This window comes from Ranitomeya imitator, chromosome 1, assembly GCF_032444005.1.
Source record: "Ranitomeya imitator isolate aRanImi1 chromosome 1, aRanImi1.pri, whole genome shotgun sequence".
In the NCBI taxonomy this organism is placed as follows: Eukaryota; Metazoa; Chordata; class Amphibia; order Anura; family Dendrobatidae; genus Ranitomeya; species Ranitomeya imitator.
In genome coordinates this window covers 413,721,511-413,747,104 of record NC_091282.1, presented here as the reverse complement: position 1 = coordinate 413,747,104, position 25,594 = coordinate 413,721,511, and positions in this window count along the sequence as shown.

The window sequence follows — 25,594 nt, the reverse complement described above, 5'->3', positions numbered from 1 at the left end:
CTTTGCTAATTTTTATCGTCGCTTCATCTGCAATTTTTCTAGTATTGCTAAACCATTGACCGATTTGACCAAGAAGGGTGCTGATGTGGTCAATTGGTATTCTGCTGCTGTGGAGGCTTTTCAAGAGTTGAAGCGTCGTTTTTCTTCTGACCCTGTGTTGTGTCAATCAGATGTTTCGCTTCCATTCCAGGTCGAGGTTGATGCTTCTGAGATTGGAGCAGGGGCTGTTTTGTCGCAGAGAAGTTCTGATTGCTCGGTGATGAAACCATGCGCCTTCTTTTCTAGGAAGTTTTCGCCTGCTGAGCGAAATTATGATGTGGGCAATCGAGAGTTGCTGGCCATGAAGTGGGCATTCGAGGAGTGGCGTCCTTGGCTTGAAGGAGCTAAGCATCGCGTGGTGGTCTTGACTGATCATAATAACTTGACTTATCTCGAGTCTGCCAAGCGGTTGAATCCCAGACAGGCTCGTTGGTCGCTGTTTTTTGCCCGTTTTGACTTTGTGATTTCGTACCTTCCGGGCTCTAAAAATGTGAAGGCGGATGCTCTGTCTAGGAGTTTTGTGCCCGACTCTCCGGGTTTATCTGAGCCGGCGGGTATCCTCAAAGAGGGAGTAATTGTGTCTGCCATCTCCCCTGATTTGCGGCGGGTGCTGCAAAAATTTCAGGCTAATAAACCTGATCGTTGCCCAGCGGAGAAACTGTTTGTCCCTGATAGGTGGACGAATAAAGTTATCTCTGAGGTTCATTGTTCGGTGTTGGCTGGTCATCCTGGAATCTTTGGTACCAGAGAGTTGGTGGCTAGATCCTTTTGGTGGCCATCTCTATTGCGGGATGTGCGTTCTTTTGTGCAGTCCTATGGGATTTGTGCTCGGGCTAAGCCCTGCTGTTCTCGTGCCAGTGGGTTGCTTTTGCCCTTGCCGGTCCCGAAGAGGCCTTGGACACATATCTCTATGGATTTTATTTCAGATCTTCCCGTCTCTCAAAAGATGTCAGTCATTTGGGTGGTCTGTGATCGCTTCTCTAAGATGGTCCATTTGGTACCCTTGTCTAAATTACCTTCCTCCTCTGATTTGGTGCCATTGTTCTTCCAGCATGTGGTTCGTTTACATGGCATTCCAGAGAATATCGTTATTGACAGAGGTTCCCAGTTTGTTTCGAGGTTTTGGCGAGCCTTTTGTGGTAGGATGGGCATTGACTTGTCTTTTTCCTCGGCTTTCCATCCTCAGACTAATGGCCAGACCGAACGAACCAATCAGACCTTGGAAACATATCTGAGATGCTTTGTTTCTGCTGATCAGGATGACTGGGTGTCCTTTTTGCCTTTGGCTGAGTTCGCCCTTAATAATCGGGCCAGCTCGGTTACCTTGGTTTCGCCGTTTTTCTGCAACTCTGGGTTCCATCCTCGTTTCTCTTCAGGGCAGGTTGAGTCTTCGGACTGTCCTGGTGTGGATACTGTGATGGACAGGTTGCAGCAGATTTGGACTCATGTAGTGGACAATTTGACCTTGTCCCAGGAGAAGGCTCAACGTTTCGCTAATCGCAGACGCTGTGTGGGTCCCCGACTTCGTGTTGGGGATTTGGTTTGGTTATCTTCTTGTCATATTCCTATGAAGGTTTCCTCTCCTAAGTTTAAACCTCGTTTCTTTGGTCCGTATAGGATTTCTGAGGTTCTTAATCCTGTGTCTTTTCGTCTGACCCTTCCAGATTCTTTTTCCATACATAACGTATTCCATAGGTCATTGTTGCGGAGATACGTGGCACCTATGGTTCCATCTGTTGATCCTCCTGCCCCGGTTTTGGTAGAGGGGGAGTTGGAGTATATTGTGGAGAAGATTTTGGATTCTCGTCTTTCAAGACGGAAACTCCAGTATCTGGTTAAGTGGAAGGGTTATGCTCAGGAAGATAATTCCTGGGTCTTTGCCTCTGATGTCCATGCTCCCGATCTTGTTCGTGCCTTTCATATGGCTCATCCTGGTCGTCCCGGGGGCTCTGGTGAGGGTTCGGTGACCCCTCCTCAAGGGGGGGTACTGTTGTGAATTCTGTGGCAGAGCTCCCTCCTGTGGTCACAAGTGGTACTTCGGCTGATTCTCTCTGTGAGCTTCCGTTAGTGGAGGAGAGTGGTACTGCGGCTTCTGAGTTTCCTTCCTCAGGTGATGTGGTGAAGTCGTTAGGTGCTGCTCTATTTAACTCCACCTGGTGCTTTGATCCTGGCCTCCAGTCAATGTTCTAGTATTGGACCTGTTTCCTCCTGGATCGTTCCTGTGGCCTGCTGCTCTGCATAGCTAAGTTCTGCTTTGCTATTTTGTTTGCTGTTTTTTTCTGTCCAGCTTGTCTATTTGTTTTTCCTTGCTAGCTGGAAGCTCTGGGACGCAGAGGGTGTACCTCCGTGCCCGTTAGTTCGGTACGGAGGGTCTTTTTGCCCCCTTTGCGTGGTTGTTTGTAGGGTTTTGTGTTGACCGCAAAGTTACCTTTCCTATCCTCGCTCTGTTTAGTAAGTCGGGCTTCACTTTGCTAAATCTATTTCATCTCTACGTTTGTCTTTTCATCTAACTCACAGTCATTGTATGTGGGGGCTGCCTTTTTCTTTGGGGTATTTCTCTGAGGCAAGGTAGGCTTATTTTCTATCTTCAGGCTAGCTAGTTTCTCAGGCTGTGCCGAGTTGCATAGGGAGCTTTAGGCGCAATCCACGGCTGCCTCTAGTGTGGTTGGAGAGGATTAGGGATTGCGGTCAGCAGAGTTCCCACGTCTCAGAGCTCGTTCTATGTTTTTTGGGTTATTGTCAGATCACTGTATGTGCTCTGACTTCTATGTCCATTGTGGTACTGAATTATCTCATCATAACAGCACCGTGAGTCGGTGCAGAGGGTCTTTTTGCGCCCTCTGCATGGTCTTTTTGTAGGTTTTTGTGCTGACCGCAAAGTAACCTTTCCTATCCTCGGTCTGTTCAGTAAGTCGGGCCTCACTTTGCTTAATCTATTTCATCTCTGTGTTTGTATTTTCATCTTTACTCACAGTCATTATATGTGGGGGGCTGCCTTTTCCTTTGGGGAATTTCTCTGAGGCAAGGTAGGCTTTACTTTTCTGTCTTCAGGGCTAGCTAGTTTCTTAGGCTGTGCCGAGTTGCATAGGGAGAGTTAGGCGCAATCCACGGCTATTTCTAGTGTGGTTGATAGGTTTAGGGATTGCGGTCAGCAGAGTTCCCACGTCCCAGAGCTCGTCCTTTATTATCAGTGACTATCAGGTCATTCCGTGTGCTCCTAACCACCAGGTCCATTATTGTCCTGACCACCAGGTCATAACACTAGCCCCAACCCTAGCCCTAACCCTAGCCCTAGCCCTAACCCTAACCCTAACCCTAGCCCTAACTCTAACCCTAACCCTAGCCCTAACCCTAGCCCTAACCCTAAACCTAGCCATAGCCGTAACCCTAACCCTAGCAATAACCCTAACCCTAGAACTAACACTAACCCTAATGGGAAAATGGAAATAAATAAATTTTTTTAATTTTTCCCTAACTAAGTGGGTGGTGAAGGGGGGTTTAATTTACATTTAGAGCGGGTTTTTTAGAAGATTTTTATGATTGCCAGCCGTCACACACTGAAAGACGCTTTTTATTGAAAAAAATTTTTTTTTGCGTTACCACATTTTGAGAGCTATAATTTTTCCATATTCTAGTCCACAGAGTCATGTGAGGTCTTGTTTTTTGCGGGATGAGTTGACATTTTTGTTGGTAACATTTTCAGGCTCGTGACATTGTTTGATCGCTTTTTATTCCGATTTTTGTGAGGAAGAATGACCAAAAACCAGCTATTCATGAATTTCCTTTGGGGGAGGCATTTATACCGTTCCGCGTTTAGTAAAATAGATACAGCAATTTTATTCTTCGGGTCAGTACAATTACAGCGATACCTCATTTATATCATTTTTTATGTTTTGGCGCTTTTATACGATAGAAACTATTTTATAGAAAAAATAATTATTTTTGCATCGCTTTATTCTGAGGACTACAACTTTTTTATTTTTTTGCTGATGATGCTGTATGGTGGCTCGTTTTTTGCGGGACAAGATGACATTTTCAGCGTTACCATGGTTATTTATATCCGTCTTTTTGATCGCGTGTTATTCGACTTTGTTTGGCGGTATGATAATGAAGTGTTTTTTTGCCTCGTTTTTTTTTTTTATTTTTACGGTGTTCACTGAAGGGGTTATCTACTGGGACAGTTTTATAGGTTGGGTCATTACGGATGCAGCGATACTAAATATGTGTACTTTTATTGTTTTTTTATTTAAAGAAATGTATTTATAGGAACAATATATATATATATATTTTTTTTTAGGAATTTTTTTTAATTTTTTTTTACACATGTGAATATTTTTTTTTACACTATAACATTGCCCAAGGGGGAGGGGCATCATGTTATAGTGTAAGATTGCTTATCTGACACTTTGCTGTGCACTGTGTGAGATCAGCGATCTGACGTGCACTCCTGGAGGCTTCCCGGCGCCTGCTCTGAGCAGGCGCTGTGAAGCCACCTCCCTGCAGGACCCGGATGCCGTGGCCATTTTGGATCCAGGCCTGCTGCAGGGAGGAAGGACGTAGGAGACCCTCGGAGCAACGAAATCACATCGCGTTGCTTCGGGGTCTCAGGGAAGCCCGCAGGGAGCCCCCTCCCTGCGCGATGCTTCCCTATACTGCAGGAACACAGCGATCATGTTTGATCACAGTGTGCCGGGGGTTAATGTGCTGGGGGTGGTCCGTGACCACTCCTGGCACATAGTGCCGGATGTCAGCTGCGATAGTCAGCTGACATCCGGACGTGATCGGCCGCACTCCCCCCGTGAGCGTGGCCGATCACTTATTACGTACTATCCCATGGTCATATGGGCCCACCCCACCTTGACGGGATAGTACGTCTAATGTCAGAAAGGGGTTAAAGATTTTTCTGTATTTTCATGACTATGAAAATTGTACATTCAAACTGAAGGCATCAAAACTATGAATTAACACATGTGGAATTATATACTTAACAAAAAAGTGTGAAACAACTGAAATTATGTCTTGTATTCTAGGTTCTTCAAAGTAGCCACCTTTTGCTTTGATGACTGCTTTGCACACTCTTGGCATTCTCTTGATGTGCTTCAAGAGGTAGTCACCAGGATGGTCTTCCAATAATCTTGAAGGAATTCCCAGAGATGCTTAGCACTTGTTGGCCCTTTTGCCTTCACTCTGCGGTCTGGCTCACCACAAACCATCTCGATTGGGTTCAGGTCTGGTGACTGTGGAGGCCAGGTCATCTAGCATAGCACCCCATCACTCTCCTTCTTGGTCAAATATCCCTTACATTTCCAAAAATTAGTGACAGACACCAACAAAGTGGCACCAATTTCACCACAGTAGAAATAGTATAATGGGGAGGAACATCTTTTCCATGACTGCCAACCCAACAGATGGACACCCAACCAGGAGTGTTCACATTTCCAAAAATGATTGGCAGACACCACCAAAGTGGCATCAATTTCACAAGAGTAGAAACTGGAAAGGTGTGTAGGGCATCTGATAAAATAAAGTGCAGAACTTTTTGTAAACAATTAATTTGTTCATTTTTTTTTAGAAGAACAAAACCACTGTTATCATATCTATTGACCTAGAAAGCAGAAAAAGCTTAATTACAGAAATGGGGATTTAAACAACACAACTATTAGCTTAGATTATAATCTTGGAATCTGTAGGGAAACAGTCCCTGTCAGTATAAACATAACTGAATCTTTTAGGATTTAGAAAATAGCTAAAAGACATTCATTTTCATGGTCATGGAATAATTTAAAGGGTTTTTTCCTTTCCATTTGTTTTCTATCCCTGTTGCAGTTTTCCATAAAACAATAAACTTGTTCCTTCCTCTGGTCCATCAAGTCTCTGCCATTTCTCGTGTTTTGGAGTTTTGGTCTCCACGAGGTCAATCATCCATGCCTTTATAGACTTTCTACTAGGCACTGCTCCTGACAGCCAGTTTCCTACTCCACACTGATGAGAGGCAAAAAACCCGAAACAGCTGTCTGTGGATGGATACCATGCTTGGCATAGGTGGTTTTCCTTTATTGGATGTTTTCCTTTATTGGATGCTGCCCTTCCCTTGGTTGTTCCTTCCCGGGGAAAGGCCTGGCTATTCACTGCCTGCGTTGAGAAACACGTGATGGTGTCTCCGCAGCTCCTCTACTTGCATTTGCATATTTGGGGGCAGTGTTCTGGATCACTGCGTTGAGAAACACGTGATGGTGTCTCCGCGGTGTTGGATGTTTTGGTCTCCACGAGGTCAATCATCCGTGCCTTTATAGACTTTCTACTAGGCACTGCTCCTGATAGCCAGTTTCCTACTCCACACTGATGAGGGGCAAAAACCCCGAAACAGCTGTCTGTGGATGGATACCATGCTTGGCGTAAGTGGTTTTCCTTTATTGGATGTTTTCCTTTATTGGATGCTGCCCTTCCCTTGGTTGTTCCTTCCCGGGGAAAGGCCTGGCTATTCACTGCCTGCGTTGAGAAACACGTGATGGTGTCTCCGCAGCTCCTCTACTTGCATTTGCATATTTGGGGGCAGTGTTCTGGATCACTGCGTTGAGAAACACGTGATGGTGTCTCCGCGGTGTTGGATGTTTTGGTCTCCACGAGGTCAATCATCCGTGCCTTTATAGACTTTCTACTAGGCACTGCTCCTGATAGCCAGTTTCCTACTCCACACTGATGAGGGGAAAAAACCCCGAAACAGCTGTCTGTGGATGGATACCATGCTTGGCGTAGGTGGTTTTCCTTTATTGGATGTTTTCCTTTATTGGATGCTGCCCTTCCCTTGGTTGTTCCTTCCCGGGGAAAGGCCTGGCTATTCACTGCCTGCATTGAGAAACACGTGATGGTGTCTCCGCAGCTCCTCTACTTGCATTTGCATATTTGGGGGCAGTGTTCTGGATCACTGCGTTGAGAAACACGTGATGGTGTCTCCGTGGTGTTGGATGTTTTGGTCTCCACGAGGTCAATCATAACATAGTAACATAGTAACATAGTTAGTAAGGCCGAAAAAAGACATTTGTCCATCCAGTTCAGCCTATATTCCATCATAATAAATCCCCAGATCTACGTCCTTCTACAGAACCTAATAATTGTATGATACAATATTGTTCTTCTCCAGGAAGACATCCAGGCCTCTCTTGAACCCCTCGACTGAGTTCGCCATCACCACCTCCTCAGGCAAGCAATTCCAGATTCTCACTGCCCTAACAGTAAAGAATCCTCTTCTATGTTGGTGGAAAAACCTTCTCTCCTCCAGACGCAAAGAATGCCCCCTTGTGCCCGTCACCTTCCTTGGTATAAACAGATCCTCAGCGAGATATTTGTATTGTCCCCTTATATACTTATACATGGTTATTAGATCGCCCCTCAGTCGTCTTTTTTCTAGACTAAATAATCCTAATTTCGCTAATCTATCTGGGTATTGTAGTTCTCCCATCCCCTTTATTAATTTTGTTGCCCTCCTTTGTACTCTCTCTAGTTCCATTATATCCTTCCTGAGCACCGGTGCCCAAAACTGGACACAGTACTCCATGTGCGGTCTAACTAGGGATTTGTACAGAGGCAGTATAATGCTCTCATCATGTGTATCCAGACCTCTTTTAATGCACCCCATGATCCTGTTTGCCTTGGCAGCTGCTGCCTGGCACTGGCTGCTCCAGGTAAGTTTATCATTAACTAGGATCCCCAAGTCCTTCTCCCTGTCAGATTTACCCAGTGGTTTCCCATTCAGTGTGTAATGGTGATATTGATTCCTTCTTCCCATGTGTATAACCTTACATTTATCATTGTTAAACCTCATCTGCCACCTTTCAGCCCAAGTTTCCAACTTATCCAGATCCATCTGTAGCAGAATCATCCGTGCCTTTATATATCTGCCATTTCTCCTGACATTGTCTGCGGTGCTGCAGTGCGGACATTAAATCTACAATACGGTAGCCAATCAGTGAGTTCAGTGGCTCTGAAGGAGGCATTTTATCTACACTAGCAGAGCTGTAGAGCTCACTGCTTGGATACTGCTTTGTCAAGATGATGTCACTGCCGCAGCCAACGCCAGTCACTGGGAACAGTGTCAAAACAGAGAAAGTGAGTACAGCCCAGCTTGTTGTTTTATGAGGATAGAAATTTAATTAAAAGGGAACAACCAATTTTTAGGGCCTTTCATGCAAGCCAATAATTTCACCAAAACTGACGCTTTTTAGATTGGTTAAAAAGTATGAACTTTATTTCAACATATCAATAAAAACACGTAAAAATATTGTAAATGGGAAAAGAAAAACAAGTACAAGAAAAGAAAAGGTGGTATGGCATCAAAGTGGCATAGTTATATCAGGTGGGTGTGGTGGGTCCCTCGCTGCTGGCTTTAATAAGGTAAATGTTTTTCATGGTGTGCATTTAGGGTTTTATCAATATATACCTCAGCTCTGCAAATGGTGGTGCTCTGGCACTTCGTTGATCTGTGTTGTATGCATTTTTTTGCACAAAAATATATGTTTACTATTTAAATTATGCACCTTATATTTATGTGGTGCTCGACTCCTACTGCTTGCAGTCTGAGCTGATGGATTATACATAATGTATGTTCCAACACCCATTTAGACTGTAAATATACATTTATTATTATTCTCTGTGGATACTGATTATTATAGCCCTTTCATGCACCTGGTATAACTATGCCACTTTGATGCCATTTCCACCTTTTATTTTCTTGTACTTGTTTTTCTTTTCCCATTTACATTATTTTTATGTGTTTTTATTGATATTGTGGGAATATAGCTCATCAGGGATCTCTGCTTTGGCCCAAGCAGGTGGTTATGGAGTCACAACGAACAATAGCAGGCTAGCGAGTTCCACACAGGTATGTGTCAGGTGTATTTATTGTACACATTTGCCGTACAATGTTACACGTGCCAAACATGAAATAAAATGTCTAAGGCCGTCTGGCCACTAACTAACAACAAGATACTAACTGCAAAATAAACCTATACAACAAGAAAGAAGTTTGTGCAACCTTACTGTGTCAGCTCCCAGACCAGCAGATGAGCGACTGAGATCCCAGCAGTTCCTTGATTATATCAGCTGAAGCAAAAGCTGGATCGTATGTGTGGAAGGGAAGCACCAGAGCTTTCAGGCTGATCACTAAAGAAACCAGGACCGGATTACAGAGAAATAAACAGCTTCACAATCAATACCGTGATACATATGAAATGAAACGGGGAGAAACATATCTGTTTTCTAGTACTTCTCCCCTTGGCACCTCACATACCCCCTTCCTTTGTTCGAGCCTGTAGGGTCGGACACGATGAGTCACTAAATAGTGTGTTCTGGATAACGCATCTGCATTCCCGTGCGCTGCGCCTGCCCTGTGCTCAACGGAAAAGTTAAAAGGTTGTAATGCCAAGAACCAGCGTGTCACCCTCGCATTGCCCTCTTTTGCGCGGGACATCCATGTTAGGGGTGAATGGTCCGTTACTAGCCTAAATTGGCGACCTAGTAAATAATAGCGTAAGGTGAATAGGGCCCATTTCACCGCCAGGGCTTCGCGCTCAACCACGCTATAATTCTTTTCTGCCCTGGTAAGCTTCCTACTCAGATAGCTTACTGGGTGTTCCTCGCCATTCACTTCCTGTGACAACACTGCACCGAGGCCGACACCAGAGGCGTCCGTTTGGACAATAAACTCCCGTTTAAAGTCAGGGGCAACCAACACTGGTTGGTCACAGAGGACCGTTTTCAAATACTGAAAGGCCTTCTCTGCTTCTGCGTTCCACTTTATTGTGATAGATTATGAGCCCTTGGTAAGCTCTGTGAGAGGGGCCGCGATGGTGGCAAAATTTTTAATGAAGCGCCTATAATAGCCAACGATCCCTAAAAAGGCTCCGACCTGTTTTTTGTTGACCGGTCGTGGCCAATTCTGAATAGCGTCCACTTTATTGGTCTGTGGCTTTACGACTCCTCGCCCTATGCTATATCCCAGATAGCGAGCCTCTTCCAATCCCAAGGTACATTTCTTAGGATTGGCAGTTAACCCAGCAGTTTTTATCGAGTCTAAGACGGCTTGTACTTTTGACAAATGTGTGTCCCAGTCATCACTAAAGACAATGATATCGTCCAAGTATGCGGACGCATACCGGACGTGGGGTTTAAGGACAATATCTATTAGACGTTGGAAGGTGGCTGCAGCACCATGCAACCCAAATGGCATATCACGGTACTGGAACAGTCCCTGGGGCGTTACAAAGGCCGTTTTCTCTTTGGCTGAATCCGTGAGGGGAATCTGCCAATAACCTTTTGTTAAGTCGATAGTAGATATGTACCTGGCCGACCCCAGTCTCTCTATAAGTTCATCAACTCTCGGCATCGGGTAGGCATCGAATTTTGATACCTCATTTAATTTCCGAAAATCATTACAAAACCTAATAGTCCCATCGGGTTTGGGCACTAGCACGATTGGGCTAGCCCAATCACTCCGGGACTCTTCAATGACTCCAAGTTCTAACATTTTCTTGACTTCCTGGGCAATGGCTTGTCTCCGAGCCTCCGGAATTCGATATGGTTTTAGTCGTACACGGACCTGTGGATCAGTAACAATGTCGTGTTTAATTAAGTGAGTACGACCAGGAAGCTCTGAAAAAACCTCTGCGTTTTTCTGTATAAATTCCTTAGGATCAGTAACAATGTCGTGTTTAATTAAGTGAGTACGACCAGGAAGCTCTGAAAAAACCTCTGCGTTTTTCTGTATAAATTCCTTAGTCTCTCGTTTCTGACTTTCGGATAGTGTCTCTGCAATACCCACCTCTGGCAATGCTACCTGGGGGTCATTTACCACAGATGGGGGTGCCCTACGAGGTCCATCATAAAGGGTGGCTTTTGTCATTAGACTCTCCCTATCCCGCCAGGCCTTAAGCAAGTTTATGTGGTAGATTTGTTCGGTTTTCCTCTTGTCTGGTTGATATATCTTATAATTCACTTCACCTATTCTCTCCAACACCTCGTATGGGCCCTGCCACTTCGCAAGAAATTTATTTTCTACAGTGGGTACTAATACTAACACCCTGTCTCCGGGTTGAAAGACTCGTGTTTTAGCCGCTCGGTTATATACCGTGCTTTGGGCCTGTTCCGCACGTTCTAAACATTCTTTAGATGCACAGGTAGTTTTTTCTTCTATCCTTCCAGTAGACGGGCATGGCACCAGGAGATGGAACAGGATCCTTGATGCAAACAACTGGCTAAGACAATGGTGCAGACAACAAGGATTTGGATTCCTGGACCACGGTGTGAATTACTGGTATGATGGACTCCTCGCCAGAGACGGACTACACCTCAACAAACCTGGGAAACACACATTCGCCAGAAGACTCGCTACACTCATCAGGAGGGCGTTAAACTAGAAGAAGAGGGGACGGGAAGAAAAACATTAGACTCGAACAAAGACGACCCAGGAAAACATACTCAGAAGGGAGGTAAGAACATTTCTAAAACAATCCACAGTGAGGAGATTGGAACAAAACAAAATCCTCTAAACTGCATGCTCGCAAACGCCAGAAGCCTGACAAACAAGATGGAAGAACTAGAAGCAGAAATATCTACAGGTAACTTTGACATAGTGGGAATAACCGAGACATGGTTAGATGAAAGCTATGACTGGGCAGTTAACTTACAGGGTTACAGTCTGTTTAGAAAGGATCGTAAAAATCGGAGAGGAGGAGGGGTTTGTCTCTATGTAAAGTCTTGTCTAAAATCCACTTTAAGGGAGGATATTAGCGAAGGGAATGAGGATGTCGAGTCCATATGGGTTGAAATTCATGGAGGGAAAAATGGTAACAAAATTCTCATTGGGGTCTGTTACAAACCCCCAAATATAACAGAAACCATGGAAAGTCTACTTCTAAAGCAGATAGATGAAGCTGCAACCCATAATGAGGTCCTGGTTATGGGGGACTTTAACTACCCGGATATTAACTGGGAAACAGAAACCTGTGAAACCCATAAAGGCAACAGGTTTCTGCTAATAACCAAGAAAAATTATCTTTCAAAATTGGTGCAGAATCCAACCAGAGGAGCAGCACTTTTAGACCTAATACTATCTAATAGACCTGACAGAATAACAAATCTGCAGGTGGTTGGGCATTTAGGAAATAGCGACCACAATATTGTGCAGTTTCACCTGTCTTTCACTAGGGGGACTTGTCAGGGAGTCACAAAAACATTGAACTTTAGGAAGGCAAAGTTTGAACAGCTTAGAGATGCCCTTAATCTGGTAGACTGGGACAATATCCTCAGAAATGAGAATACAGATAATAAATGGGAAATGTTTAAGAACATCCTAAATAGGCAGTGTAAGCGGTTTATACCTTGTGGGAATAAAAGGACTAGAAATAGGAAAAACCCAATGTGGCTAAACAAAGAAGTAAGACAGGCAATTAACAGTAAAAAGAAAGCATTTGCACTACTAAAGCAGGATGGCACCATTGAAGCTCTAAAAAACTATAGGGAGAAAAATACTTTATCTAAAAAACTAATTAAAGCTGCCAAAAAGGAAACAGAGAAGCACATTGCTAAGGAGAGTAAAACTAATCCCAAACTGTTCTTCAACTATATCAATAGTAAAAGAATAAAAACTGAAAATGTAGGCCCCTTAAAAAATAGTGAGGAAAGAATGGTTGTAGATGACGAGGAAAAAGCTAACATATTAAACACCTTCTTCTCCACGGTATTCACGGTGGAAAATGAAATGCTAGGTGAAATCCCAAGAAACAATGAAAACCCTATATTAAGGGTCACCAATCTAACCCAAGAAGAGGTGCGAAACCGGCTAAATAAGATTAAAATAGATAAATCTCCGGGTCCGGATGGCATACACCCACGAGTACTAAGAGAACTAAGTAATGTAATAGATAAACCATTATTTCTTATTTTTAGTGACTCTATAGCGACAGGGTCTGTTCCGCAGGACTGGCGCATAGCAAATGTGGTGCCAATATTCAAAAAGGGCTCTAAAAGTGAACCTGGAAATTATAGGCCAGTAAGTCTAACCTCTATTGTTGGTAAAATATTTGAAGGGTTTCTGAAGGATGTTATTCTGGATTATCTCAATGAGAATAACTGTTTAACTCCATATCAGCATGGGTTTATGAGAAATCGCTCCTGTCAAACCAATCTAATCAGTTTTTATGAAGAGGTAAGCTATAGGCTGGACCACGGTGAGTCATTGGACGTGGTATATCTCGATTTTTCCAAAGCGTTTGATACCGTGCCGCACAAGAGGTTGGTACACAAAATGAGAATGCTTGGTCTGGGGGAAAATGTGTGTAAATGGGTTAGTAACTGGCTTAGTGATAGAAAGCAGAGGGTGGTTATAAATGGTATAGTCTCTAACTGGGTCGCTGTGACCAGTGGGGTACCGCAGGGGTCAGTATTGGGACCTGTTCTCTTCAACATATTCATTAATGATCTGGTAGAAGGTTTACACAGTAAAATATCGATATTTGCAGATGATACAAAACTATGTAAAGCAGTTAATACAAGAGAAGATAGTATTCTGCTACAGATGGATCTGGATAAGTTGGAAACTTGGGCTGAAAGGTGGCAGATGAGGTTTAACAATGATAAATGTAAGGTTATACACATGGGAAGAGGGAATCAATATCACCATTACACACTGAACGGGAAACCACTGGGTAAATCTGACAGGGAGAAGGACTTGGGGATCCTAGTTAATGATAAACTTACCTGGAGCAGCCAGTGCCAGGCAGCAGCTGCCAAGGCAAACAGGATCATGGGGTGCATTAAAAGAGGTCTGGATACACATGATGAGAGGATTATACTGCCTCTGTACAAATCCCTAGTTAGACCGCACATGGAGTACTGTGTCCAGTTTTGGGCACCGGTGCTCAGGAAGGATATAATGGAACTAGAGAGAGTACAAAGGAGGGCAACAAAATTAATAAAGGGGATGGGAGAACTACAATACCCAGATAGATTAGCGAAATTAGGATTATTTAGTCTAGAAAAAAGACGACTGAGGGGCGATCTAATAACCATGTATAAGTATATAAGGGGACAATACAAATATCTCGCTGAGGATCTGTTTATACCAAGGAAGGTGACGGGCACAAGGGGGCATTCTTTGCGTCTGGAGGAGAGAAGGTTTTTCCACCAACATAGAAGAGGATTCTTTACTGTTAGGGCAGTGAGAATCTGGAATTGCTTGCCTGAGGAGGTGGTGATGGCGAACTCAGTCGAGGGGTTCAAGAGAGGCCTGGATGTCTTCCTGGAGCAGAACAATATTGTATCATACAATTATTAGGTTCTGTAGAAGGACGTAGATCTGGGTATTTATTATGATGGAATATAGGCTGAACTGGATGGACAAATGTCTTTTTTCGGCCTTACTAACTATGTTACTATGTTTAACTATTGGCATGACCGCCTCAATTCTATCTTGCATAAGCATTACGTGTTCAATTACACTGCGATAAGGAGTCACCTCTTGTTCCCAAGTCTCTTTAGCAATATCTAACAGGCCTCTAGGACATCGCCCGTAAACTAACTCAAAAGGCGAAAAGCCTGTGGAGGATTGGGGTACTTCCCGTATAGCGAACAGGAGATATGGTAGGAGAGCATCCCAATCCCTCCCGTCCTTATCTACCACCCTTTTCAACATTCCCTTCAGGGTTTTATTAAATCGCTCCACCAACCCGTCAGTCTGAGGGTGATATACTGAAGTACGCAAGTGGGAGATTTTTAGTAGCTTACACAAGTCCTTAAGTATTCGAGACATAAAGGGGGTTCCCTGATCTGTTAGTATTTCTTTCGGAATGCCGGTGCGAGAAAACATATTAACAAGCTCCTTTGAAATTGCTTTCGTATTGGCATTCCGCAGAGGCACTGCTTCAGGGTAACGAGTGGCATAATCTAGTACTACCAAAATGTACTGATGTCCCTTGGCAGATTTAACTAATGGACCCACTATATCCATTGCTATCCTCTCGAAGGGCACCTCTATTATTGGTAAGGGCACAAGGGGGCTTCTAAAATGTGACATAGGTGTGGTCAATTGACACGTAGGACAGGACTGACAATACCGGGTCACGTCCCCCCCTAGACCCGGCCAAAAGAAACGCTGCAGAATACGGTGTTTTGTTTTTTCTCCGGTCAGGTGTCCCCCCAAGGGATGTTTATGTGCCAGTTCCAAAACTACCTGGCGAAAGGACTTGGGCACCACTAGTTGCTCTACCGCCACCCCCCGCACTTTGTCTACATGATACAGCATACCCTGTTGCACAGCTAGGTGTGGGAACTCATTTTGAGCCCCTGGGTACAATGGTCTTCCCTCAGAGACCTTTACATTTTCCCATGCCCTTGCCAGAGTAGGGTCCTGGTGTTGAGCGGTCCCGAACTTACCACGGGCCACCTCAAGACCTGGCATTTCTATAGCCTCCTCTAGTTCACTTGCGTCGCCTGCATATACAGTCAGAGGTGAGTCTACAGATTCTGGAGTTACCTCTGAGATGGACTCCCCCCCCTCTTGCTGCAATAGCTCAGGGGTTAGCCCCACGGCACCCTCCTCAACTAGAGTGCTCATGCCATTTTTAAGGTTCCACAAGTCCCAAAATAAGGGAAAGTCTCTCCCCAATATTACATCATGTCCCATAGACTTTAGGACTGCCGCTTGATGTCTTTTGGTTCCTACTGGCGTGGCAAGGGTGACCCAGGCAGTGGGGTAGTTTTTTATATCGCCATGGATGCAACTAATGCCCAGGGTTGAGTTCGTTAGGGCTCTAGGGTCCACCAAACTGGCATGTACCAGAGTTACTTGACTGCCGGAATCCAAGATGGCATTCACACTATGGCCGTCGACCTCGAGGCAACACACGTGTCGTTCATTTCCTGTGAGGACCTCTGCAACACAGACTGACTGTACATATAACGAAAGGCGTCTTATAGCGTTACAGTCCATTGGCTCTGTAGTCATTGGGCAGTTAGCTGCTACATGGCCAAGCCCGCGACATCGCCAACATTGTATAGGTCCTTGCTTCCTCGCCGGAGACGCCTGATAGGGTCTGCTGAATTGCTGTGAGACTGTACCGCCTCCATAGTTCTTTGTGGGTCTGCTACCCTTTATTGCAACGTTCTCTTCTTTTGAAGATGAAGTAGGTCTCGCAGTATTTTCTGGCGATTTCTTGGGAGCCCAGCGAGGTGATAACGTCCCTTGTAGTAGGCTTTCGGAAGCATTGTAGCGTTCGACCATATTCACCAACTGGTCGGCTGTATATGGGTCACCTTGTCCAACCCACCTCTGTAACTTAGGGGGCAAGGACCGCAGGTACTTGTCTAGAACAACACGTTACACCATCTCTGCAGATGTCAAAATCTCTGGTTGCAGCCATTTTTTTACTAGATGGATAAGATCATGCATTTGTGAGCGGGCTGGCTGATCTTCCACAAAAGTCCATAAATGTACCCTCTGTGCTCGTACATATGTGTTTACTCCCAGCCTTGCCAGGATTTCGCTTTTTAATTTGGTATAGTCCATAGCATCCACTCCACTTAAATCGTAATAGGCCTTTTGTGGATCTCCACTCAGAAATGGCTCAACCACTTCAGCCCACGTGTCCACCGGTAAATGCTCACGTTCTGCAATACGTTCAAATACGGTGAGATACGCTTCTACATCATCGTCAGGAGTCATTTTAAGTAGGGTTTTTTGTACGGCTTTCCGTGCACCAGCAACACTTTGTGCATGATCCCTCTCATCTCGGGGCTGCCGAATCAAAGCCTGCTTTATTGCATTCAACTGCTCTTGCTGAATCTGGTTTTGCTGGTCCAGGGCTTGCTGGAAGTAAGTATTGGTCTGCTGTTGTTGCACATTTGCCTGCAATAACTGTTTCACTAGTTCCTCCATATTACTGGACTCTTGGCTCTTCAAAAGCACATGAGCTTTCAGCCAGGACATACACAGAGCACTTTATCTGCAGTCACAGTCCAACAGCCACTATGCCCGCATTCTCCACCATTTGTGGGAATATAGCTCATCAGGGATCTCTGCTTTGGCCCAAGCAGGTGGCTATGGAGTCACAACGAACAATAGCAGGCTAGCGAGTTCCACACAGGTATGTGTCAGGTGTATTTATTGTACACATTTGCCGTACAATGTTACACGTGCCAAACATGAAATAAAATGTCTAAGGCCGTCTGGCCACTAACTAACAACAAGATACTAACTGCAAAATAAACCTATACAAAAAGAAAGAAGTTTGTGCAACCTTACTGTGTCAGCTCCCAGACCAGCAGATGAGAGACTGAGATCCCGGCAGTTCCTTGATTATATCAGCTGAAGCAAAAGCTGGATCGTATGTGTGGAAGGGAAGCACCAGAGCTTTCAGGCTGATCACTAAAGAAACCAGGACCGGATTACAGAGAAATAAACAGCTTCACAATCAATACCGTGATACATATGAAATGAAACGGGGAGAAACATATCTGTTTTCTAGTACTTCTCCCCTTGGCACCTCACAATATGTTGAAATAAAGTTCATACTTTTTAACCTAAAAAGTGTCAGTTTTGGTGAGATTTATAGATATTGATTTTTGTTGGTATCTATTATTGAGTTCCTTTATTGGTGTTGACAAGCCAATAATTTGCAGCATGAGATTTGGTAAGACCTTGCATTCATAATCAATGGCTCATGTAAACGCAACAGCAACTTCACACAGTGTTGATTGGCCAGAAAATCTGCCCATATAAATGCAACTTTAGTCTTTTAGTCACAGTTACCAGCCCACAACCTTGTAAAATATTGAAGTGAAATTACTATTTAATTGCTATTAATAAACCATCTGGTATTGACTCAGTGATTAAACATACAACATCTAATTGACTAAACTAATAACAATTATCTTCTGAATGCTGGCCTTGCATGTTTAAGTAATGTGGGTGATCAATAAATGTATTTCAGAGACTCACTTGAATTTCCTGTGCATAACACAATGATCTGCCATAGAGCAATTCAGAATAATATAGTCTATTAAATGAACAATTAAGTTATGTGATTTCCAGAGGAGCAGCCAGTCTACAGATGATGTCACAGTAACCTATAATTGGGGTCAACAATTGTTGGAGAACAGACTTCAAGTCTTGCTAAATGTCAGCCAGTGGTTTATAGAAAGCTGGAAGAGAATTTGCCGTTTGATTAGCTAGATCTTAAAAAACAGTCTTTGCTTTTTCTTTCCAGAAGCTTGATTTTATTAGATTTACACAATATAATTTACATCATTTGTCAATACTTGGAGGAATTAAAAGGAGATAAAGGTGGAGATTGCTTTCTCCTTTGACTAATAATGTAATTTCCTACAGGATACAGACAATTATGTCACAGGAAAAGTTCTAATCATTTTAAGTTACAAAATTATGACATGCAATAAGCGATATTTAATATTACTGCTAAAATCAGTTACTAAAAATTAAATTATAATGTATAGTGACATTGCTCGGTTTATTTTTATGTGTGTATTTGTAAAACAGGTCACATTCAACAAGAAGAGATCTTCCTCCCAATCATCACTAATAGGGGATTAGTCTGTATGTCAATTAATTTCTTCCCTCTGGATGCAATCTGTGTTTCCTTCCTTCCCAGCAAGTATTGTTGTGTAGTGGTTTTTGCTAAATATTCACAATAAGAATCAAAATCATATTCAGTACAGGTAAGTGAATCTTTTCAATTCAAATTTGCCAACTTCAACAAATTTTTCAAACAATTTGGAGTGCAAGTTCTCCAAATGCTCTGGAAATGCAATCTCTTAGGACTGTATCCATCCCCTTTACATTCTTTTCAATGCAGTGGTAATGTTAAAGTGACTTCAACATACATGGTTACGGGTAAAGGAGGGTAACTGTAATTAACGGCTGTCTTGTCACAAAATATCTCTATAATTTATTCACTCTTTATGACTTCCTTTCTCTTTCTCTATATTCCTGAGCTTTAAGCTGTGACTTCCTCTCACTGTCCATATTTTTCATAAAAATGGCTGCTGCATTCCTTGCTTCTGCTTTTATATAGACAATAGATACAGATTGGGAAAATTGTGGTAAATTTCTGCACTGCTGAATCACTAGAATTCTAGAATTATTAGTACATGTGGCTTTAGTATTCTACGCATTTCAGAGTTCAAGATTCCTTCATCAGGAAACACCACATGTTCCTTATGGTCATTATGTGGAAGCCCATTTGACTGCACCCAAAGTCGTGTGAGCCATCTCTGGATGATAAAATTGCCTGCAAAGTTTAAAATGGTAGTTTCTGTTTTTGGATACTGTCAAAAATTGATTTGCAAATTGTTTGAGTTTACCAAGTTTAGCAAATTCCTAAAATGTTGATATTAATTTACATAAAATTGATTTGCTCTTCTCTATAATTAAGGCATCTAAATATGGCCATGATGAGGTGTATGTAAAATAGGTGGCCAACATTTTACCTTGATAATGCAGTAGGATTTATTGTCTAATTATTAATTCTCATACACAAATAGCAGCACTCAGTGGTGTGGCGATTATGTGACAGGTATCTGTTGTAAACAATTAATTTTACCATAAGATCTCATACAGACAAGTGTTTTATATGACTGTGCTGTCCATGTTAAAAAATGCAGCAAGTGTCGTGTGAAAAAAATTTCGTTGTGCACTGGTCTCGTCTCTAATTTAAATAAGACGGGCCCAATCGAGTCTATGGATGTGGAAAAAAAATTGATTCCATATGCATAATACGTATTACATCCAATTTTATGGGTCCACAGATAAAAGACACAGTAAGCTGTGTATTGTCCCAGCAAGTTGTTAGGTAAAATAAAATGAAGTGATCTTCAATAGTATAGAATAGCAGTGCCAAAATCACTTCACTGGATGTCAATTGACAGACTTTTTTTGTCTAGGATAGGTGTATATGAAGTCCTTGAACTCACCTACTTTGACAAGCAGAAGAAGATTCTTGGGCAGAAATTTGTCAGGTTCTATATCCCCATTATGTTACAAGAATTCCGACCAAAACCAAAACTTGATCTTTAAGTTTCTGAACTATACCACTTAATCGTATGAGCACACATTACGTATTTGCTGCATTTTGCTGTTTTTTACCTGTTCAGTTTTTCACAAAAAATTGAAGCATTTTCTGGAACCAGCAAAGTAAATGCAACTCCTGAATTCTCATGCACACTTGACATATTTTTTTCTTGCTGTTTTGTGTAAATATATTTTTATTAAAGAGAAGAGAATTTTACAAGAAAAACAGTAGTTAAAAACTACGACAATGAGCAAAGTACTTTTTCTTATAATATACAATTCGAGAAGAGTAACACAATAAACACTCGTTCACAAACCTTGCATAACCCTTACATAAAAGAGAGAAAAGAAAAAAAAAAGAAAAATTAGAGGGAGTAAACCCTCTAGAATGACTACGGTAACTTTAACTTATAAGCAATAACTCCTTGCCCCCGCAACAGGCGAGGACTTTCAAAACCGTAAATAAAAGAAAGCATACCTAAAATCAGTTCGCCCATGTCCCCAAGAGCGAGACATGCACGCAAATAGTATCAATATAATTATAAAAGTAACTGGTAAATCATGGTACAGACCTATCACACCGAACTGGTGGAAGGAGAACAGCTCACCCAGGGGGGAGATAGAAAGAAGAGGAAATAGAGGGGGGAGCCCAAGTAGGTGGGGCTCAAGAAAAGAAATATAAAATGAGAATACGAAAAGAAAAGAAAAATAGCTTAGTAATCAACTGTAGAATAGACAGGCGTATCAGGTAAACAGGTCAGGGAAACGAGCAGAATCTTTAAATAAAATCCATTCAGTCCAGATACCTAAAAAGGAGATCCTTGTCTGTGAAAGGTCTGCATCAATTTCCTCCAACCTAAAGATGGTTTCAAATTCTGAAAACCACTCCACAACATCGGGGGGAACCGGGTCTCGCCATCGGCGGGGGATCACCGTCCTAGCAGCCGCTAGGCAAAACTTAAGGATGTCCTTTTTTTGGGATCCCACCGAACCGGGAATCATGGAGAGCAATGCTATCTCCGGAGTACCGGTGATGTGCTTGCCTGTGATCAAACCATAATTTCAGAACACTTGGTCCCAGAATGTTCTAATCAAGGGGCAGCCCCACCAGATATGCAAAAGGGAGCCAATGCCATTTCCACACCTCCAGCAGCAGTTTGAAATTGAGGGAGAAAATTTGTGTAACCTGTCAGGAGTGAGGTACCACCTATATTGCAGTTTATTTCCTTGCTGTTTTGAAGCAGTTTCAAATCTTTCAATGTTTTTGCACATTTTTACCCATTCAACATCTTAAGAAATCTGCAAGGAAAAAAAATTATAAAAAAGCAAGTAAAAAATGCAGAAAAACACGCATATTTTATTCAGCATTTTTAATGCAAACACTCCAGAATTTGCAACAGATTTTTTACTGAACACGTGCACATACTCTTACGGTATATGTTAGGTGTCGAATTCCCGCCGCTGCACAGGATGAATCTTGAACCATGTCCACTGCGGTCTCCCATTCTTCTCTAGCCACAGTGGAACCTTCTCAGTGGAGACGTCGGTCCCAGCATCTGGATCAAACTGATACTGTGCGACTGGTTACTGCTGCCTTTCCAAGCTCTGCCTTTGTAGCCAGCACAGACCAGCAGCGAGCAGGTCTTTCTTGGACTAAGTGCCGCTTTTCTCATACTGAGCATGCCCACAGGACGACCTCCCATTGGAGGTTGGGGGTCACATGTTCAGGTCCTGTTGCAGTTCCTATTGGACCATCTGGAAGGTCCCTGTGTGCTACTGCTATAAAAGGTTCGCATGGCTGCTTGGCCATGCGCTAGTGTAAACTTGCTAACATGACATGTGTGTGTGTGTGTAGATTAATGTCTGTCGATGGATGAAAGCTCCGAATCATTCCCATCCCTAGTGTTGATGACTGCTCGTGAATGGTGGAAGCTACCTAGCACCTGACAGTGCTAACCTGCACACTCAGCACATGTTACAGTGTCTCTTTGCAGTGTCCGCCAGTGCGGCGCTGTACACACTCTTGAACGGTAAATTATTATATTGTTTCTACTCTGACACCACGGCAACGGTGTCGAGTGTAGGAAGTCTAGAGAAACTCTTCCCGAGTCTAGAGACAGGCTTCTGTAACTCTAGCTTACACTCTCTGCGTGCTATTGTGTCTCTGTGAATTAACAGGGTTCGCTTCCTTCTTACCGGGTGAAGTTAACCCGTGTTAATATTTTCTCTATGCCGCCATTTAGTCTGCCATTACCGAGCAGCAGGTGTCATCTCTGCATGATGGCCCCGGACTGCGAACGCACCTCATATACTCTATTATTATTATTTGGTGCGTTCCGCCAATCCTAACATTACACTAGTGCCAGGGTCTGGCTAGTAATGGCGGATGAACAGCGATTACAGTGGTACATACAGCAGCTGGGGGGTAGGCTGGCGGCTCTTGAGCACACAACCTCGGCTGTAGATGTTACCGCAGTCGCTGTTCAGTCTGCTAGCGTGGCTGCAGCCATTTTGTCCACTGCCACCCCTGCTCCGACATTATCTCATCTCCTGTTACTGGACAAGTTTGCTGGAGACAGTAAGCTGTGTTGGGGATTCGTGAGCCAGTGCACTATACATCTTGAGCTCCAGGCTGCACGTTTTCCCACGGAATGGGCTAGAGTGGGATTTATTATATCTCTTCTGTCGGGTAGGGCATTGGAGTGGGCAACGCCACTGTGGGAGTGTGAAGATCATGTGGTGCAGAGTGCTCCAAGGTTTCTGGACACTCTGAAACAGGTCTTTATGGGACCTTGTGTCACCCATGATTCGGCACTTCAACTGTTGGCATTGACACAGGGTTCGTCCTTGGTCAGCCATTTTGCCATCCACTTCCGGACTTTACAGTAGCATCTGAGCTGGAGTGGCCGGATAAAGTCCTGACTCCAGTGTTTTGGAGAGGACTGGCTGACCATGTAAAGGACCACTAGGGAGATGCCCGCTACACTGGAGGAGTTAATAACAAGTGAAGGTTGGAGTGAGCCCAGTGTAGGCAGAGGTTTCAGTTTGTGCCTACCTTCGCCAAACCTCTGGAGTCACCTGTCCAGGCGTCCGAGCCCTATGAGGCCATGGAGGTTTCTCGAGCAGGTTCTAAGTCTCGGGCTGCTTTAACTCCCTTGGTCTGTAGTGTCTGCCAGCAGTCAGGACATTATTCCAAGAATTGTCCACAGTGACAGGGAAATGACCACGTCTAGTAACTGTAGGAGGATGTTCACTAGACACAGCGGCATTTTCCTCCAAATTGTCCTTCAAGGCGACAATTACTTTTGGCCCTTCCACTTTTATGGTTGAACTTTGTGTTGATTCTGGGGTGGAGGGAAATTTCATGTCTTCTTCCTTCGCCCAATGGCACACAATACCACTGGTTATGCTAGCCAAACCAGTGACCGTACTAGCGGTGAATGGGTCGGCACTGCCTTCACAGATTACACATCAGACTATTCCCTTTACACTATCCATATCTCCATCCCATCAGGAGATCATTTCCCTTATTGTCATTCCTGGGATGGAGTAAATCTTGTGACAGTAGATGTCAGAGGGAGTGCGTTCAGGTTGCCACTACAGAGATACCCGCAGATCTTAGCTCTCTTCCCATACACTACTGGTCTTATGAGGAAGTTTTCTCCAAGAGAGATGCGGAGACTATTCCGCCTCACTGCCCCTATGACTGTCCTATTGACCTCTTGCCAGGGGAAGAGCCTCCTCAAGGATGTGTTTATCCCCTGTCTCTCCCGGAGATGGAGGCAATGTCACAGTACATCCAGGAGAATCTGGCAAGAGGATTCATTAGGAAGTCAGTGTCACCTGCAGGGATGGGGTTCTTCTTTGTGCAGAGAAAGAGTGGAGAGTTACGTCCATGCATAGACTACAGGGGTCTTAACGCCATTACCGTTAAGAACAAGTGCCCTCTCCGCCTGATATCTGAGCCCTTCGATAAGCTCTGGGGAGCAAGGGTATTTACTAAGCTAGACCTGCGGGGTACTTTCAACCTGATTTGCATCCGGGGACGAGTGCAAGACGGTTTTAATACCTGATATGGGCACTATGAATATCTGGTGATGCCCTTTGGGCTCTGTAATGCCACAGCCATCTTCCAAGACTTTGTGAATTATATCTTCCGGGATATACTCTCCACCTCGGTGGTAGTCTGGATGATATTCTCATCTTCTCTCCAGATATTGATTCTCACCAGAGAGATGTTTGCAGAGTCTTTGACCTCCTATGGGCAAATTCCCTCTACGCCAAGTTGGAGAAGTGTGTGGTTGAGCAGGAGTCCTTGCCTTTCCTGGGCTATATCATCTCAGCCCGGAGATTAGCTATGGATCCTGCCAAGCTACATGCAGTGTTGGACTGACAGGAACCTCATTCTCTCAAAGCAGTACAGCGCTTTATGGGGTTCATTAATTATTATCGACAGTTCTTTCCACACTTCTCAACTTTGGTAGCTCCCTTGGTAGCCCTCACCAAGAAGGGAGCAAATCCCAAATTGTGGTCAGAGGAGGTCTCCAAAGCCTTCCTATCTTTTAAGTCCCACTTTGCTAGCGCTCCCATTCTACATCGTCCCGATGTAGATAAGCCTTTTATTATTGAGGTGAATGCCTCATCTGTCGGAGCTGGAGCAGTCCTCTTCCAAAAGGGCGCTCAAAGTTGGAAACATCTTTGCTTCTTTTTCTCCAAGACCTTCACTCCAGTGGAGAGGAATTTTTCCATCGGGGATAGAGAGCTGCTAGCCATGAAGTTGGCTTTTTCATAATGGAGACACCTCCTGGAAATGGCTCGCTTTCCCTTCCCAGTCTACACTGACTACAAGAATTTGGTATATTTCCAGACAGCCCAGTGGCTGAATTCTCGCCAGGCCAGATGGTCCCTGTTCTTCTCCCAATTCCACTTCACCCTTCATTTCCTATCTGGGGAAAAGAACATTTGCGCCGATGCTCTCTCCCGCTCCGTGGTGTCATCAGAAGAGGAAGAGGAGCCTCGGATAATTGTTCCCTCTGAGAGTCTGAGAACTGTGGCTCCGGTGTCGCTAGAGTCTGTGCCCCCGGGAAAGACTTTTATGCCATCTAATTTGTGACCTCTTGGGCTAACTCGTCCAGGGTGGGTGGACATTTTGGGATCTAAAGGACATCTGAGCTTCTGGCGAGGTCGTACTGGTGGCCGCCTATGGCCCGTGACGTTAGAGATTTTATTCTGGTGTGCGTCTCCTCGACAACGGCCTGCTGGGTTACTCTACCCCCTACCGGTGGCGGATAGGCACTGGTAGATGGTCAGGATGGATTTTGTGGTAGGCTTACCCAAGTCCCGTGGCTGCACCATTATTTGGGTAGTTACCGACCATTTCTCTAAAATGGTGCATTTGGTGCCTCTCCCATGGTTACCTTCTACACGAGCCTTGGCGGCATTGTTTGTGAAACATGTCTTCCGTTTACACGGTATGCC